Source organism: Pituophis catenifer, unplaced genomic scaffold, assembly GCF_029215685.1.
Source record: "Pituophis catenifer annectens isolate HBS135680 unplaced genomic scaffold, rPitCat1.0.hap2 SCAF_1, whole genome shotgun sequence".
NCBI lineage: Eukaryota > Metazoa > Chordata > Lepidosauria > Squamata > Colubridae > Pituophis > Pituophis catenifer.
Genome location: NW_027256881.1, coordinates 57709418 through 57728891, shown reverse-complemented (window position 1 = coordinate 57728891; position 19474 = coordinate 57709418). Strand labels below are relative to the sequence as shown.

Genomic DNA, 19474 nt, shown 5'->3' with positions numbered 1-19474 from the left:
AATGTGAGAGCACAAAATATTTCAGAATAAGTCTTAATTATAGCTATTTTCATGGAAAAAATGTGTTGGCTAAAATTTATGTCTTTATTCTATGTGTTACATGAAAATAAATAATGTACACATGAGAACAATTTCATGAGAACTTATTCATAAAGGAAAAAGAAGACAAAAGGAGGCCAAAATGAGAAATGTCTGAAAGGCTTTTCCAGAGGGATCCATGAGAGGGAGGAGCAAATGATAAAACATGTCACATGATGCCCTTGCCCCAGACATACGGGTGCAAATATGTGCACTTTATCATTTTGACATAATCTTATTTGTTATAGATATATAAGTGCAATTTCCTCCATAAAATATGGAATGGCCATTACATTGTTACATAAAATTATGTCTGAAACTGAATAATTAATAACTGTACTATTTAGAAATAAACACAGATATTACAAACATAGTTTTAAAGCATGGAAGGGTAAAAATAGTAATAAAACTTTAGAAAAAATGTAATTTTGCAAGATATCCAGCTGGAAATTGAAGATTGGAAAATATAACTGATTAGAATTGTCTAGCATGTATTTAAAAATGTTGTATATGAGAATGTTTTAATATAGTTAGCTCAGAAAATTAAATCCAAAATTAGTCCCAGAACCCAAATGCTGTGCTTTATACTGGAGACCTAAAATATTGAAGGTGAAAGGAATACCAGTGATCTGCTACAAATTTATGAATAATTTTGATTTCATTAGGAATTAAACAAGGTAATTGATTACACATGTGCACTGAGATTAGGTACAAAACTATTACTAACAATATCCTGCAATCAACTTGGTTCAATTTTGCCCCCCCCCACAAAATAATACTGATGTCTGAAAGTAGGGTCTACATTCTGATTAACTCTACGGCTAACACATTTTCTGGGAGAAGTACAGTATATGCATGTAGTATCACAGTTGGGCTTTTCTATCATGCAATTTTTGTTTGATGAGTTTATAAAACCTTTTCTATGATTAAATATTCCCCGAATGGAATGGACAAATGGAACATGAAAATATAACAGGATTCAATTTTGTATAACAATTTCAATTTGTGCAACTGCAAATATGTCGAATTCTACCACTGCTGGCAATATATTTTATAAAGAGGTGTACAAAATGTTTCAAAGTTGAAACACCTCTAAAATACCCTGTTCGAACTATGGAACAGAATGTTACAATATCAGTGAAAGTAATTTCATGACAGAAGAGCTTGTTCTAACCCTACCTTTTACACTGACACTGAGAATGAGGTACACTGACCTGAGAATGAGTCATTCTCACCTTAATTTGGTGGTTGGAACACTTTTCCTTTTGAGGTCAGAATATAACTGAAAAGGTTAGAACAAACTGTTCTAATGTTGAAATAATTTTAGTGAGATTGGACTAGAATGTTTCAAAATCAAGATATTTCAAACCTGAACCTTTGAAAGTTTTGTACATCTTGTAAAGCTCAATGAATGTTAATACAATCCTCCTTCATTAAAATTATCAGACATGTTCAGAAATTTTAGTGTTAGAACTGAGAAGTACTGATGGAAATGTATTGTCCATTTCATATAATTCATAGCATCACAGAATCAAGGGATCTAAGAGGTGAAGTCCAACAACAGCAAATTCACTACACCATACCCAGTAGCTGACCATCCAGCCTCTGTTTGAAAACCTCCAGTAAAGGGGAAGAAGTGGTTCCTTGCAGTCACCTATTCTATTGATTGACTGTTCTTACTGTCAAGAAGTTCTTCCAAATTATCTAATCTATATATACATCCTTGATGTTCCATCTCCTTAGGTCTAGTCTTACGCTTTGGAGCAAATGAGAATAAGTCCAACCCCCCCTAAAATATGATAGCCCTTCAGATATTTTAAAACCCTATCAATCTTCTCTTCTGCAAGCTATATATATTTAGTTTTTTAACAGTTCCTTGTAGAATTTGCTATTACAGTGTACTCTTCTACAGAATATCCTCAGGAGGCTCACTGACCTTGAAGGAGTGTTAGATGGGAGTAGTAGCAATTTTGGGAAAAGCTAGAAAGAATTCCTGTCACCAGCAAGTTTTAATGTAACAGCTGTTCAAACCTTCTTAGGTAAACTTTATTGAAATTAAGTATTTGAAAAAGGTACAAAACAGGGGAAAGAGCATGATGATAACAGTAGCTTCCTTTTGAAAAATTATTTATAAATGACTGAGTATGCCCTCTTCTATACCCTTAATATTGTACAGTATTATATAAACAAAAACAGATGTTTAATAGCAAACATTAAAAAACCCCATATACTCTGACTCATATTCCTTGTTTCTGTTCTGGCTCAATTAAGAACAAAGAGCCAGTTAAATTAATGTTTCATCTACATTTAGGACTTTGAAATGTTTAGAAAACAGTTGACTTGAGAACATTTTTAAAACATGTAATAAATATGGCTCTTAAAAAAACAGCCTGCTTATATTGGCTCTCCAGTAATTGGACATTTAATTAACTGGTACATTGCATCCAAAAGCCATATTGATGCAATTAGAGCCCAACTGAAGATTTACAAAACAATTGCAAGCTTTTGTGTCTCTAATAATCAGGCAAGACAGTTAAAATCCAAGCGAAAAAGGAATATTGGGAGCTGAAAGCATAAGTAAAGGGTGGTGAAACCTGACCTGGCAATAATAGGTATGAAAGGGATTTGGGTATCCTTGTCAACCACAAGTTAAGCTTGAGATAACAGAGTTAGTCAGCTGCTAAAAAAAAAATGCTATCTAGGATGCATTAACAGGAGCACCAAGTCAGATTATGGAAAGTATTTATTCCCCTTTCCTCTACCAGACCACATTTCTCTGAAAATGGGTACAATAGTTCAAAAAGTGCCAAATTGTATAGCAATTTTTAATTTTTAATTTTAATTGTCTACGTTGACCGCACCCCATTCCTAAGAGGTCTGTAAGGGGCATGAATAAGTGCACCAGAGTGCCTACCGTCCCTGTCCTAATATTCCTTTTTATTTACTCTTTTCATGTATTCAAATTATGTTTATACTTTTATCTGTTATCTTATATATGTTTGACAAAATAAGTAAATAAAATAAATAAATAAAAATAAAATAAATAAGTTAGAGGAATGCTAAGGCAATTGTGAAGTATCAAGAAACCAAGCATTGTGAGAAATGGTTAAAGGCTGCCAGGTAAAAGAAGTGAGTTCTTCCCTGAAGGTCTTCAAATAGAGATTGGTGATCATTTATTAGAGCCCTTCAAGTGAGACAGCAGTGGCTATAGGAAGAATAGGGAAACTTTTTTCTTTGTCTTACATTAATATCATGCTTATGTTAAGTTTCCTCTTGGATATATCATTGTTTGAAACCTCCCAGTTCATGTACATTGCATTTTAAAGGTGAGGATCATGATGATTTCTACAGAGACAGATTTTCATTATAATTGCTTTGCAATATGTAACATCTCCTCAATCTTCACTGGATGATATTTGCTCTTTAACAAGATTACTATGATTGTGATTATATGTAATTTACTCTTTCTTCAGGATTTGTGCAACAGAAAGGAGTTGAATTGTTGATCTCTCCATCTCAATATCTGCTGTCTGCTGAAAGTATAAGATTTTTTTTTTAAATTAACACAGACCTATGCTGTGGTAAAGCCATTTATTTCAGTTATAGTTGAAAAAAAAAAAAAGGTTGTATATAGGTCAGTTAAATTAATGGTCCCTTTAAATATGATGTTCAACCACTAGGTCATTATAAAGGTTACACCTCTGGCCAACTACATACCTCAAAAATGCAATCAACTCTTTTGCCCAACCACAGATGGTAACCAGCATATTTTCCCCCGAGTGCAACATTTTCTGTTATATAGCTGCTAGAGTATAACGGAAATGAACATAATAATTGGTAGAATATTAGCAGGCATAAGGACATATATGAATTTAGAATAGGTATTATTATAATACAAATATGGAGAGATTTCTTAATTATTTCTTAATTGACAAAACCCATGAAGCTTATTTATCACAATAAACATATGAGTATCCACATATTGAAACAGAATATATTGTTGAGTACAAAATTCATCTGCTTGTCAAGCAATTTGGAAGAATGCAGAGATAATATAAGATACCTATAACGGTGCAATCATATATGCAGGTCAATTCATTAATAAAACCCATTCAAAGGGTAGAGAATTACAGCTTCCAATTAAATTAGATTTAATGGTACAGGTGTTTATAACTCCCACCTTCCAGGGATATCAGTCTCAAATGAAATTAAAAGTACCTAAGGCAGTGAAGGCTAACCTTTTCCAGATCGACTGCCCAAAGTGCGCACATGTGCGTGTGAATGCATGCGTGTGTGCCCGAACCCACAAAATGCAATGCACACCTGGCATGTGTGCATGGCCCCCTAAATGCACCCTGCCCCCCCATGCCTGCGCATGCGGCCCCCTACATGCACCCTGACCCCCACGCATGCGCATTAGCCTCCCCACATAATCCCCCCACACGCACACGCCTCCTCCTACATACACCTACTCCCGTACGCCCCCTGTATGTGTGCAGCAGACACCCGAAGACCAGCTGGCTGGTGGGAGGCATGTGCGCATGCACAGCAGAGCTGAATTGGGACAATGGCTCATGTGCCATCAGAGAGGGCACTGCGTGCCACCTCTGGCACGCGTGCCATAGGTTTGCCATCATGGACCTAGGGTATCAAAAGCAAAATGAGAAGATCCATTTGTTCATCCCAGTTCAATGTCTATTACAATATCAATACAATATCACATATTCTTTATTACCAATTTTGTCCTAATCACTATAAAAGATCAGTTTTGCTTAAAACAAAGCATTTTTATTAGTGTTATGGGAATGGCTTCAGAATGGAAAAGGCTGAGGACTATCATCTTATAATGTATGAATCACAGTAATGTCTTCCATCTGTATATGACCACCAAGAGAAAATAAGTAGGCTCTGTATAATAAAAATCATGTGTTTGTGCCATCAACAGCTGTTAGACTACTAATGTGGATTTTTTTCCCTTTGCTGTAGTGTAAACAACCAGGTGTTTAAAAAATTACCTTATTATTTATGTAGCATTTCTTTTACTACTGGTCATGTGTAGTAGCATAATAATCATTGTGAATGATATGAACCCAAGAAAACTGCTGCCTAAATAAAAACATGAAGGCAAATTAGGAGATGTTTCCAGCACTGTTATATGTCTGGGACCTTTTATATAAACAAAGGAAAGGCTTTAAACATTTAGTACTGCCATTTCCATAACTTTCAGAAACACAAATATTTATCCAAGAAACAGTGAACAATTGTATATTCTTATAGAAATACACCTTTTGATCTTGATAATGTAAACTGTAGACAAGGTGCCTTTTAAGTAGAGTTTGCTTAAAACTGAACTTAGAACTTGGCTGAAATCTCTATTACTAATTATATTTTCTGAAATCTCACCAAACAAGCTGCTAAAAATATTCCCACAGTAGATACCAAATCATTTTTTTCCAAGAAAGCTATTCTTGGTTTGGAGATAACAGCACCAATAAAATGTTGAATGTTGTAGCTCCACATGTTCTGGCAAAAAAAATCATTTGGGGGATTTGAGGAATTCACTCAGCATGCGGTGAGCTGTCATTGGAACTGTGATTAATCTAGTAGTCTTTGGCCTCAGTTTCTGGACATTTTTATCATCCCAAGGTATGGAAAGGAGATGAAACTAACAAAAGAACTGTGTACACTTTTGATGGAAGACATAAGGCATGACTGAATAGGAAAGATAAAATGAAGAGGAAAGAAAAATTATGAGGGAGAACTCAGTCTGTTTTCTTTGAACTCTGCTTGTTAGATTAATGAGGTTAATTTAAATTTATTACTCTTTCTTTCAAATGCATGTCCCTAATTAGCAACTAGAAGAAAAAGCAAAGGCTTTCATTTTTCTCAGCTACAAAATCTTGTTTGAATAGGTCAATGGCATTGTCAGTAAAAAATAAGTACAAACCAGAGTCAATTTCCTTCTTTCGAAGTAGCAATTCCCATGAAAGATAACCATTACATGAACCATTTGGTAATTTGATTAGAACTCATAACTATTATTTCAATAAAATATGATATCACACTATAGTAATTTTTAGACTCAAAATGAAAGTCTTTTAATAAAGTAAATTGCTCTGAAGTATATATAACATCAAACTATGTCTTTGAACAACCTATATATAAATTAAAATTCAGACATAATGTTTATTACAAACTCCTTAGTGAGCAGCTTAATCCACTAACCTCTGAAATAAACTTTATTAACATGAATGACATATATGCAAAAGATTTGCAGCTCCTCAATTTCAGACCTATGCCTAGTAATACTAGGAAATATAATGATATAGGTCTGGTAAACATTAAAAATATATTCATCAATGTGAGACATGCTATATAAGTATGCTATTTAATTGGTTGGAAAATTCAAGGGGAGGCTCATCTGATGCCTACTTTTATGTTATTTCAATGTGTAATTACATATTTAGTCTGTAATTCTCTCAGCTCTTATAGTAAATATTATGTGCATTACTAATTCCATGCTGCTATTTTTCACATATGGTTTATATATTTTCCTATGTTTTATTACATAGCTATTTATAATTCAGTGCATCTCTAAGCGGAAAATATATGCTTCATTGTTTACTGTGAATATATGTTCATTTCACTACCTTAGTTTAATGGCAACATCTTTGGCACTATATTGGAACAGATAGGAACAGAACAGAACAGAACAGAACAGAACAGAACAGAATAGAACAGAACAGAATAACAAGAGTTGCAAAGGACCTTGGAGGTCTTCTAGTCCAACCCCCTGCTTAGGTAGGAAACCCTACACCACTTCAGACAAATGGTTATCCAAAAGTTATTGGAATGCAAAACAGTGTAACCCTTCCACAGCCGTATAATGAAGAAAGGATTTGGGTTGGCAGTTCAACCTTTGTGTCTATGCTGGGAGAGTGAGTACCAAGAGCAGCACAACCTCCCAGTGTTTTGCAGGGCTGCCGTATTTTAAGAGCAGTTTAAAGAAGCTGACTTAAGGCAAGGAGCTTTTCCTTCCTTAACTTTATTTGGTGAATGAGAGGGGCATCCATTTGCTCATATTTCAAGGTTAGAATTCTATAATTATTTTGATATATATTTTAAAAAATAATGATTATAAGTAAGTGTTAGATTTATTTCTTGTCCACCTCTGTTTAAACAAACCATATTATGGCATAACACAATTTTTTCAAAAGTCAGTTAAAATATGTATGATCTTTGTTATTAATTTATTGTGCTATGCTACCAACAAAAGTTAATATAAGAGCTGGATGGAAACTACATAACAAAAATATCTAGGGTACTTTACCAAACAATTTAATTTAAAATATTTATTTCTCCCCTATTTTTATCAGGGATTCATTCTATCAAAGGAACATTCCTCATATAAGAGAAAGAAAATCTTTGGGTATAACCCTAAATATGGCCATTACATCAACTTCTGACAGCTACAGTAATTTGGCACAACAACAGCAAAACAAATTTGTCCTACCACAAAGTGAAGAAAGAGTCATACTCACTATGCTGTTTAATATGAAACAGACCAAGGAAGTTGGCAGCAGTGGGAGCTTGAATGGAAAGTGTGCGGGAATTGAGGAAAGGAAGTACAAAATATATACATAGCTTGATCCACAACATCAGAATCAAAAACGGTCTGTCTAGACCATGGACAGAAACCCTATTTGGCCTGAGAGTTATGACCCACTTTAGACCTTTTCCTGTGGGTTTGAAGAAGCCTTTAAAGAGTGATGGCCACCTGGGTCCAGTTTTCCATGCTCTAAGGATTTTCTTGGAGAAAACTCAGGTTAAAGTTAAAAATAGGCATAGTTCACCTTGCAGAAACAATGATAAAAAGCACACAGATTTTGTATTTTCTAATGACACTTCCCTGTAATAGCTCATAGTAATATATACCATGGTATCTAGAAGTTACATTTCTGCTGTCCTAAGACAAGAAAAGTCCAAGTCATGACCTTGGAGCAGTTATTAGTTACATTTTTACTATTTTATCCCCTATTTAAGCATTGGAACCCTACATTATATCACCTACCGAAGCCTTTAAAGGATTCCATTTGCCAAGACCAGCAAAATTTCTCATACTACATGCTAGCCAGTTGCTCTGTGGAAAAGGCACAGTTATTTATTTCTTTGAGTCCTGTCTTGATTCAGCTAGCAGACTGGATCATAGCCCATCAGTTCTGACTGGGTCCAAATGAACGATAAGCTTGTAAATAACTTTTTTTTTTTCAGTTAGATGGAGTGCATCTGGACATTGCTCTCAGTTGTTTATCATATCTCTTTCTGAATTAAATACAGAATTGGCCCATTACCACAATTTCTTCAAAAACAGTAAAACTTCAAGACTGCATATTGCGAAGGTTCACTGTCCTTTAAGTCAATTGCGTATTCATGCTGATGCTGCAGGCTGGTCTTAATCGGTCTGCACGAATCAACATGTGATTGTCTGTTTGTATTTTTATTATTTGATCATTTCTAAGGAATGTCAGAAATTTTAAAAAAGCACTGATTTGATAACTCTGAACACCAGAAGTATACTGAGTTAAAACTATACACTATGCCACATGTTTTTAAAATATTACTTTAACCAGTGTTTTAAAAAGAAGGCATTGCGGGATGTGTTAAACCAAACACTACATATAGTACTGTAAAAGAGAATCACCTTTTGGATGATTAAGAACCTCAGAAAATATTTTTTGAGCATTTGAAAGCCACAGGGTGCCCATACAACAAAGCAAAATAGCTTCATTTCATTTTTTTCTCCCAGAGGCATTCTTTAGCATTCTTGATTCTGCTAAATCAGTTTGGGAGTCTACCCTGCAGTTGTATTGTCTCAAAATCCTAAGAAACTACAAACCTCTTATTGAAATGAGTTAGATTTTTAGGTGAGGGGAGGAGGACACTTGCACCACTTACAGTCATGGAGCCCCAAGTTGTCCATTTCAATCTATCACAGAATTATAAAGCTTTTCTTAACAGACCATAAGTCCCAGAACACCTTAGCTTCTTCATTGTTTTACTATTTTCTCTATTTTACAATTCCATCAGTTCTTGCTTGCAGACAAATGATATTTCTTGCAATTGTACATCTTCCAATGTACAATTGTTGCTACTTCAGCTTGCCATTGTTTGTAGTCAATCTGTACAATATTATTATTATTATTTCTTTTATTCATTAAACATGACACTCAGTCAACTGAAATTTAAAAATATGTCACACATACGATTGACTGGTGCTAATGGTTGATAAGGGTTGCTGCCAGCATCCTAAGTATCAACAAAGTACCTTTTTAAAATATATGATGTTCCGAGTAGCGCAGTTTTTTGCAGTTCCACTAGTGTTATTGCAGGAAGCTGCAATTTCTTGATGTGTTTTGTAAAATTCTTGGACATGGTACTAAGTGCCCTGATGACAATGGGTATCACTGTTACATGTTTCATCCATAGCCATGTAGTTTCGATGGCCAGATCGCAATATTTCGTGATTTTTTTTCCAGTTCTTTTTCTTCGACTCTGGTGTCTCCTGGTACAGCAATATTAATAAACTGTACATTTTGGTTTTCGACAACTTGATATCTGGGGTGTTGTGTTCCAAATGACGATCCATCTGTATTCAAAATCCCACAAGATCTTCACTTTCTCATTTTCGATAACTTTTTCTACTTTATGTTCCCATGACTTTTTGGATACAGGTAAGTCGTATTTTTTACGTAATGACCAATGGATTAATTTAGCAACTCAGTTGTGTCTAGCTTTGTAATCAGTTTGTGCGATTTTGCTGCATTCACATATGAAATGTAAAACAGTTTTGACTTTGTCGTTGCAAAGTTGGCAGTTTGGATTGTCAGTGGATTTTTGTATCTTTGCTTTCATGGCATTAGTTTGTAGTGCTTGTTCTTGAGCAGCCAGTATTAAATCTTCTGTTTCTTTTTTGATGGTTCCCATCTTAAGCTATACCCATGTAAAGTTGTCATCACATTTTCCTTCAATGTTTTTCAAGTGCTGTCCATGCAAAGCTTTGGTTTTCCATGTATTTAATCTGTCATCCAGCTGTTTTTCCTTATATTCTGCATTTGTTTCTGTTGTTTTTATAATGTTCTACATTTTCACAGCCTGCAGCAGTTTTTCTGTACTTTGGTTCAAATAATTCAAACTTCGTTTTTCTTCTTCTACAGTTTGATGGACTTGCAATAGCCCTCTGCCACATATTCTTCTTGGCAGGTACAGCCTATTGATGTCACTTTGTGGATGTAAAGCATGGTACATATTCAAAAATTTATGTGTTTTCCAGTCCAAATTTTCCAGCTCAGTCAAAATCCAGTTGATAATTCCAGTTGGGTAGCGTATCACTGGAACTGCCCATGTATTAATGGCTTTAATTATGTTTCCAGCATTCAGTTTTGATTTTAATATTTTGTGGACCCTCCTGATGTATTCCTTTTGCGCTGACTCTTTGATTTTTCCATTCAAGATGTTATCTGCTTCCAATATGCCTAAGTATTTGTAACCATCATTATTTATTATTATTATTATTATTGTAGTAGTAGATGTTGTTATTTACACAAACATGTGAAATCACAGTGCCAGTTCTTTAGCTGATGTTGGCCTCCATGTGCATCTAGCATCTTCCCAAGAATCTAGGATGTCATCATGTATTGGTATAGTATGTGGATCCAAGCAGTGGATTTTGTAATTGATAGACAAAAATTTTGTCAATGTACAGATTTTCTAAGTGTTGTCTACATTTTTTTTTGAATGGCACCCATTGTGTCAATAACCGTAGCCAGTTGATGCCATAATTTTTTCACTTTGATTTTCAAATCTTTATACTTTGTGATCTCCAATTCTTTGTCTTCTATCTACTATCCCCTGGAATTGCCACACAAATTACTCAAATTTTCTTCTTTTCAGCCTAAATCTGGTGTGTTATGTGCCAATTATTATTTATATATGCATATATGTATATATGTCGTTATCATCATCAACAACAACATCATCAACATCATTTTAGCCATTGTCTATCCACTGCAGGATGAAGGCCTTTTCCACATGTTTCCAATCAATATTTGTTTTTAAATTTTGTGAGTTTATATGTGTTTTAATATGGCTGTACACTGCCTTGAGTCCCTTGGGAGAAGGGCGGTATAGAAGTTTAATAAATTCAATTCAATTCAATTCAATATGGTCCTGAGCTTTTTTTTGCCAATTGGGCCTACAATACTTGCTGATGTTGCTGATCCATCTTTTTTTTTAGGTCTCTTTCATGGATGCTTTTTATCAAGTGGGATCCATTCTATGACTGCCTTGGTCCACCTGCCATCAGTTCTTCTTGCTATGTGACTAGTCCATTTCCATTTCAATTCTGTTACTCTCTTGATGATATTGTATACTTTTATTTGTTCTCTAATCCATGTGCAGGTCTTTCTATCTTGTCTTGTAATGCTGAGCATGTATTTTTCCATGGCTCTTTGTGCCACTTGTAACTTTTGTATTGATTGCGAGGTTAGTGTCCACGTTTCACCAGCATATGTTAGAGCAGATAAACACACTGATTGAAAACTTTTCTCTTCAAACATAGGGGGAAGCTGTTTTTGAACATACAATAAAGGAAATTGGACAGGGTGTTAAATATGGTTGACAGGCATCTGGCAAGTTAAGCATAATTTTCAAGAACAACCTCCCCCTATCTATATATGTATATATGTATGTGTATCTCAGTGCAGTCCTAAATCAAGTTACCATGTGATTGGACCCAAATTTATAACTATTTTATGTGATCATAAAGCAAATCACTGCAGTTATTAAGCAAATCACATGTTTCTTAAGTGAATTTGGCTTCCCCAAATGGCTGGCAAAAAAGATTACAAATCATGATCATGTGATGATAGGATCCTGCAGCTGGTCATAAATGTGAGCCTGTTGCCAAGTGTTCAAATTGCAATCATATTATAGTGGTGACAGCATGCCAGTCATAAGGACAAGTAAGGGATGTAAAGCATATTTTCCTAAGCCATCATAACTGAACAGTCACTAAAGATAATTAAGGACTACTTGTTGAGAGAAAACACTGCCTATTTTTTTTTTAAATGACAAGTTCCCATATTGAAGTCATGCAATGAGTATCAAGATTGGTAGCTTAGCAGGAAAGAACATATTACTATTGCTTTACTATGTAAAACATCTGTTTATATCCCACTTTTCCATATGCACAATACACAATTGCTTAGGGTGATTAAAAGTAAACATTAAAGAAATCTAAGCATAAAAACAAGACAATTAAAATCAAGGCTAGCTGTCATTAAAATAAATTCAATCACAAATTAAGGTCTAGATACCCTTAGCTCACTCAGCAAGCTGATGGGAGTAATTGCTAAGCAAATTAGACTTCAAAATCTGGGCTTTTTTCATATTTTTAGATTTCTGCAGCTGACAAAACTAAAAGTGTATCTGCCCAGCCATAATATCTTCACAATTTAATGTGTTCTTTTGCTTGGCAGTTCATCCTAAAACTCTGGGTAAAATCAAATTCTTAGTGTTTGTGCTTGATAGCAATATTAGACCAATTCTAAAATAAATTTAAAAAATATATGGGGTGGTAAACAGACTTTATCACTGAAATTAAAATGAGGTAATCCCATATGCCAATAGCCTATTCTGATTTGAAAAACAGTAACCTTTGCATTGCAGGAAAAGGGTTTGTATTATTTGTAGCTCATTGGTTGGTGGGGGTGGGTGGGGGGTGCAGTCATGTGGAAAAGTTGCAGTTATATGAGATTAGTAACAGAGTTCCTTTAAGTTTTTTAATTACTATTTTCTTAGTAATAAAATAACTAAATCCAGTCACCATTCAAGGTTTGAAATATGATTGCTCTTAATCAGTATTTTTGAACAGCAGGCAAACTACCACATAGAATTTGTCACATAATCAGAACTTGATATGCTTTTTAAAAAATTAAAAATATACTTTAAATACTTTTCAACACAAATTGTTAACAGCGCCATCCTATATATGTCTCTCAGAATTAAATTCCACTGGTCTGAATGGGGTTTAGCTAAATTATATAGGATTGGCCTTTACATTTGAGCTGCTTTTATACTGTGTAGTCTCAAAGAAGCTCAGTAAAATTTTAACAACCAAAACCTATCTAAAATTGGCAGCTAAAATCAAAAACATCATCAAAAAAGCACAACAAAGAATGTTCTTTCTGCGCCAACTCAGAAAGCTCAAACTGCCCAAGGAGATGCTAATCCAGTTCTACAGAGGAATTATTGAGTCTGTCATCTGCACCTCTATAACTGTCTGGTTTGGTTCTGCAACCCAACAAGACAGACACTGACTTCAAAGGATAATTAGAACTGCAGAAAAAACAATTGCTACCTTCCATTGAGGACCTATATATTGCAAGAATCAAAAAGAGGGCTGTGAAAATATTTACAGACCCCTCACATCCTGGACATAAACTGTTTCAACTCCTACCTGCAAAATGACGCTATAGAGCACTGCACACCAGAATAACTAGACACAAGGACAGTTTTTTCCCGAACGCCATCATTCTGCTAAACAAATAATTCCCTCCACACTGTCAAACTATTTACTAAGTCTGCATTACTATTAATCTTCTCATCTTCTCATTATTCTCATCACCCATCTCCTCCTTATACTTATGACTGTATGACTGTAACCTTGTTGCTGGTATCCTTACGATTTATATTGATATTGTTTCCTGATTGTTTATTTGTAACCCATGACTATCATTAAGTGTTGTACCTTATGATTCTTGATGAACGTATCTTTATTTTATGTACACTGAGAGCATATGCACCAAGACAAATTCCTTGTGTGTCCAATCACACTTGGCCAATAAAAATTCTATTCTGTTCTGTTCTGTTCTGTTCTGTTCTGTTCTGTTCTGTTCTATTCTATTCTATTCTATTCTATTCTATTCTATTCTATTCTATTCTACAACAAAATACAACAGTATGAAATACTCCTGTTCAGGGTTCTAGCCAGGGTTCCAGATAGCCATTGATATACCTATTTGATCTATTTCTCTGCACAACTTAGCTTTATGTGACTGCTAAATATGTTCTCATTGCAATACTCTTCCCCTTCTTTTTCTCTCTACACTCTTTATTTCTTTATTTTTAACATTGCATGTTTTATCATTCTATTAATTTTCTGACCAATTCACAATCAATAAAATGGAAGTAAATTGTATCAAAACCCACATTACAAGTAATGTAATCCCAGAGTCAAAAGAAGATTCTTTATATGAAATTTGTTTTGTAGGATTCTTGTAGGCATTTGGATTCTCTTGTTTTGGAATTATCCTACCTATATTTATTTTTCAATGAAGAAAATATATGTAGTTCAGAGTTGAACTGTGGAGTCCTTGGTGCTCTCTGAGTTTGGTTTTTGCTTGCAGATATTTCATTGGCCAACTAGGCAACATATGTTCTGAGAGTCAATGTGGGATTTGCTCTCTGTTTATATACAACAGTTTGTCCTGCCAGTGTTGGTCAAGATGTGGTTTTCTAACTAGTAGTTCCTTGATTAGTGTATTGTGTTCTGCTTGACTATTTATCTGATGTTAATCCCTGTTTATCTGGGAGTTGGCTGCTGGAGAGGACCTGTTCTGGATTTTTGTGGTGGTGTTTCTTTCTGAGATTTTTTTTAATGTCTCTTTTGAATGGTGTGTAAATGGTTTATTTCTATATGTTTATTGATTTTTATCACTATATATTTTTACTGAATATGATTTAATATTGTCCAATTAAAAACTGACTCACAATATAGGAAAGAATAAAAATATAATACAAAGTAAGTAAAGAAGATTGGGATGTAATCATTTGACACAAAAACATATGCAAAAATACCAAATTAGGGAGTCCATCCAGTGTAACCCAGGCCTGGGAAGGCTAAGTCTTCAACATCTTTGGGAATGTCAACAGGATTGGAGCACCATAGATTTTGTGAGGGATTGCATGCCAAAAAACAGGTATCCTAACTGAGATATTAAATTTATGTATACTGAGTAATACAAAGATGATATAATGGTTCTATTTCCCCTAAAATAAATCATCAACTTCTTTCACTATTATTGCATTGAGCTCTACTAGATTAAATCTAATAGTGATTGTAGCTGTAGACACAGGCAGGTCTAGTGAACACGTTAGTTAAAGTGATTATTCCAAAGATCTTAAATAATGCATTTGAGAACAAGGGGAAAAGCTCTCTTTATTTCTTACAATGGACAAGTTCATTATTTATTTTTATATGATCAGAATTAAGAGTCCAAATAATAATTTGGGACCTCTTTTCTATAGATATCCCTTTTATTAATACCACTGGACATTTCCGCAAAATACATTTCCATATACACTTCTGTACTACCCTTGAGGTAACCTGAAAATTCTTATTCTCTGCCATTTGTTTGATATTTCTTTCCATTCATCCACTTACTTACTACAACAGCTGCATCTTATTTTCATGATCCCTTGTCTCTTTGCTTCATTTTAACTCATGCTTTCATTTGAGCTTACTTTAGTTATTCAGCAAAGACAATATTACTAACCACAGTTTTTAATAAAAAATATTTCTGCTGAAGTTTTGCATACCAGGTGGATTTTGAAAAAATAATACAAAAGGCCTACAAGCCCAAACAGGATATTAATAGCAGGTGAAGATACCTGTGATTCATTCTTTATTATTTCTTTCCATCAGTCCCCACTGATATGTAAGAGAACAAGTATTAAATCAGTAGTCGGTCAAACCAAATTGAAATATATCAGTTTCTCAAAGCAAAGCAGACCAAAACAGGGAATATAAGGAGGTGAAGGAGTGGGTCCACATATTAAAAAACTGAAGAAAAAGACATGCGATAGAAAAAACAACAAGAAGGAACTAAGATAGAAATGTAAGGAGAACTAATGTGTTCCCATTTTCCTTTAGTGGTTTCCCAATTATTTATGATAACTGAAAATATTGTGATATCTGTACACAAAAGACTGTTTTATGTAGCGCTACAGAAAAATAGCAAGTTTCTAGTCAATGAATTTGTACTTCTTTTGTACTATTGGTACCGTATTATTATAACAAATGGAATGATGCAATTGTTCTATGTGGTAATAGTGAAATTCTATATAAATGAGGATCATTTATAACTAAAGAATGAAATGGTATACATTCTTACTGACTTACTAGGAAACCCTATTTCTAGGAATCTTGTTTTAACTGAAGGCTTGGAACTATCATTTATCTTTCCTTTTACACTCAGCTTCAATTACAGCATTAATTGATTTTTTTGCGCAGAATAACAAGAAGAGCTGTTTCCCTTAAGGAAATTAAATAATTTAATTAATTAAAAAATATTTGCACTGATTTTTTCCCCTCTTCTAGAAAGTTTAGGCCAATTAATGGAATAAATTTCACGTTCATATTGAGGCACTACATAAGTTAATGAAATATCTTACTTAATAACTAATTAAAGAATTAAACTTTTTTTAGGAGTGGGGATCATGTGGCCTGGATTTGTCCAGTATCATACTTTTGTCTAGAGTGCATTTCCAAAAATATTAAGTTACAATTTGAGCACTGTGAAGAACTTTACTTTTTCATATCTTCTTCTTTAATATAATTTTTACTGAAAAATAAAATAAAATACCTTTAATAAGGTAAAAACAATGAAAATATTTAAAAGGAAGAAGTTAAGGAAGAATACAAAATAAGTAAGAAAGAAAATAGAAAAAGAAAATAAAAGATTATAAAGAAGTTTCCGGGTTTTTTGACAATGGTTATAAAGGACTTTTTTATCCATTCTCTAAGGTTACATCATAATTTCTTTTCTTCAATATGTTATTGTTGTGTCCATTTTATCATATAGTCTTTCACTTGTTCTACTTCTGTTTCAAATTTCAGTATAAGTTTATGGCAAGTATATGTTCAACTTCACCTTCTATATTGCTTCTACATTGTTCAACTTCACCTTCAAATTCTGTCTTCGGCTGCTCCATTCCAAATATCCAATTTTCTACCTTTAATCTTTCTCTTAACTGTACATATGAAAACTATTAAAAACTAAATCCCTCTGGGGCCAGTTGCTTTCTCAATTTCATCTTATATTCTCTATGTCCCCTTTCTAAGAACACTTGATAACTTAACCATTTTTCTTTACCTTCAATATTTTTTTCTATAAAATGCTTCTTGTGAATAAGGCATTTTGGGACACACTCAGGGTTTAATATCTGTTCCATATTCTCAAAATGTACTACTAATTTAAAGATTCTTAAAATCCACATTAACCTTAACATTATTGTACAACAAAAAATTGTGCCACCTGAATCACAGATCAAGCTCTTCTAATTCTGCTGTTTTTAAAAAAATATTTTCTGATGAGAAAATCAACTGATTATTGGATTTTTATTACCAAACTCTCTAAAACATTGTAAACGTAATAAAGGTGAGATACAAACAAACAAACAAACAAACAAACAGAATGGTACTATTTTGGCCAGCAACCAAGTATTTTATACATTGGAGGTATAAGGGGAGGTATAAAGGGAGATATAAGGGGAGTGTAATATCAATTTATTTTAAGGAATGAGCATGCAAAGAGAGGTAATATTGACTGAGTTCCCCAAGTCATGAAAATAGATGAAATGTATTCTAGCATGTTTCACATTTTAGGATATCAAGTGCCTTCCCCAAATTTATTATGACAGTACTCTTGCCCCAATTAAAATAAAGAATTTACTATAAGTTTTTGAAAAATTTGTAAATGGACTTGATCTTTGACATAATTAGAAATTCTAGAACCGCACTGAAGAACCGAAAACATCACAAACACCACAAGGACTGAGCCTTATCTGTCATCATGAATGCGTGTATGTATGCACAAAAAGTTATAGCACCTTTTGATCATTGAAACATTAATATTGTCTTCATTTTCTTTGCATTTAATGATTCCCTATCTTAGGTATAATTTTTTGCCAAGATTGTAAGACCTTTGTTAATGTACTGTATGTTATGCTATTGACATTTCTCATTAGCCCTTCCCACAGTTTCCCATTTGGGATTAGGTGTGGATGATAACTTCTTTTAATTTCTGTGAAACGAATGCATGGTTTTCAAAAGTTCTCCTTTCAGATAGTACTTTCTAATTTAGAATTAGAACAGAAATCCATATGTACCAGACTTACCATTTTTATAAATATATTATTACATGATTTTAGACAAGTCTCATCTTCAGTTCTCTTTATAATGATTAATATCAATTTTCAGATACAAACATATTCAGGGTACCAATATATACTCAAAATTCACCTATTTTTTTGTTCAATGATACAATGGTAGAAAAAAATATTCATCTTGCAGTAGTATATTTTGGTGATTGCAACTTAGTTGTAGATTTAGCACTTGTGAATTCTACTCTATGATCCCTTTGCAAAGTTGGGAGAACAACTAAAATATCCAACTATGATCACCCCATTTCAGGTATCATGGCATATCACTGTATATCATGGAAAATGGCTAGATTTTTTCCATAGCTCTGGTGTGAAACAGCGATTGCTCCAGTGGAAAATCAGAATGTTAAAATATTTGTGGCAGAATTTTAAAATAGAGTCAACCACTGTCTGTCATGACTATTACAAATCATCAAGACTGTAATATGGATTCTACATTGCGTCAAGTGATTCACCAAAAAGTCCTCTGATGACTTTTGTGGTAAAGAATATCATATTATTAAGTGTTGGCTAGCAAATATAAAATAATACTGATACGATCTGGGCTTCATTGAACATACTAGAATAGCCAGGAATGCTTGATGGAATCCAAAACAAAAATACAAGGAACATAGATATCTAGCTTCAAGCACAGATGGATATAATTTCTATTTGCTGGTTTTTCACTATAATTCTATCAGGGAAGTAGCCATGTATGATTTTATGTATGGCATTCTATACAGTCACATGACAAACAAGTTATACTGTTTCTATTGTCCAACTAGCATAATCAGAGTTAAGAGGTAGAATTCTGAAATAGAAAACTCTTTTGACCTTGAGTTTTAAATAAATTGGATGTGTATTGCTAGAATTAACAGAATGGACTGAAATTGAAGAAACAAACTTATTAAACAACAGGAAAATTAGTATAAGTGATAAAATATTGCTAATATTGCTATTGCTTAACACATTGTAAGCCACCCTGAGTCTTCGGAGAAGGGCGGCGTATAAATCAAATTAAAAAAAAATTAAAATTGATAGAATAGGGAAAAATCTAATTAACTAATTCCAATGGCAGGTATAATTTTTAGTCAGCGTAAATTTCAAAATCCAAAATCCAAAATATAATTTGGAT

At 33.7% G+C, this 19474-nt stretch overlaps 1 protein-coding gene across 1 annotated transcript in view; it reads right to left on the bottom strand.

Annotated features, from left to right (window-relative positions):
- The window catches only part of KIF6 (kinesin family member 6), a 123459-nt gene that overhangs the window by 31538 nt on the left and 72447 nt on the right, over positions 1 to 19474 (bottom strand). The gene's annotated exons all lie outside the window — the stretch shown is intronic.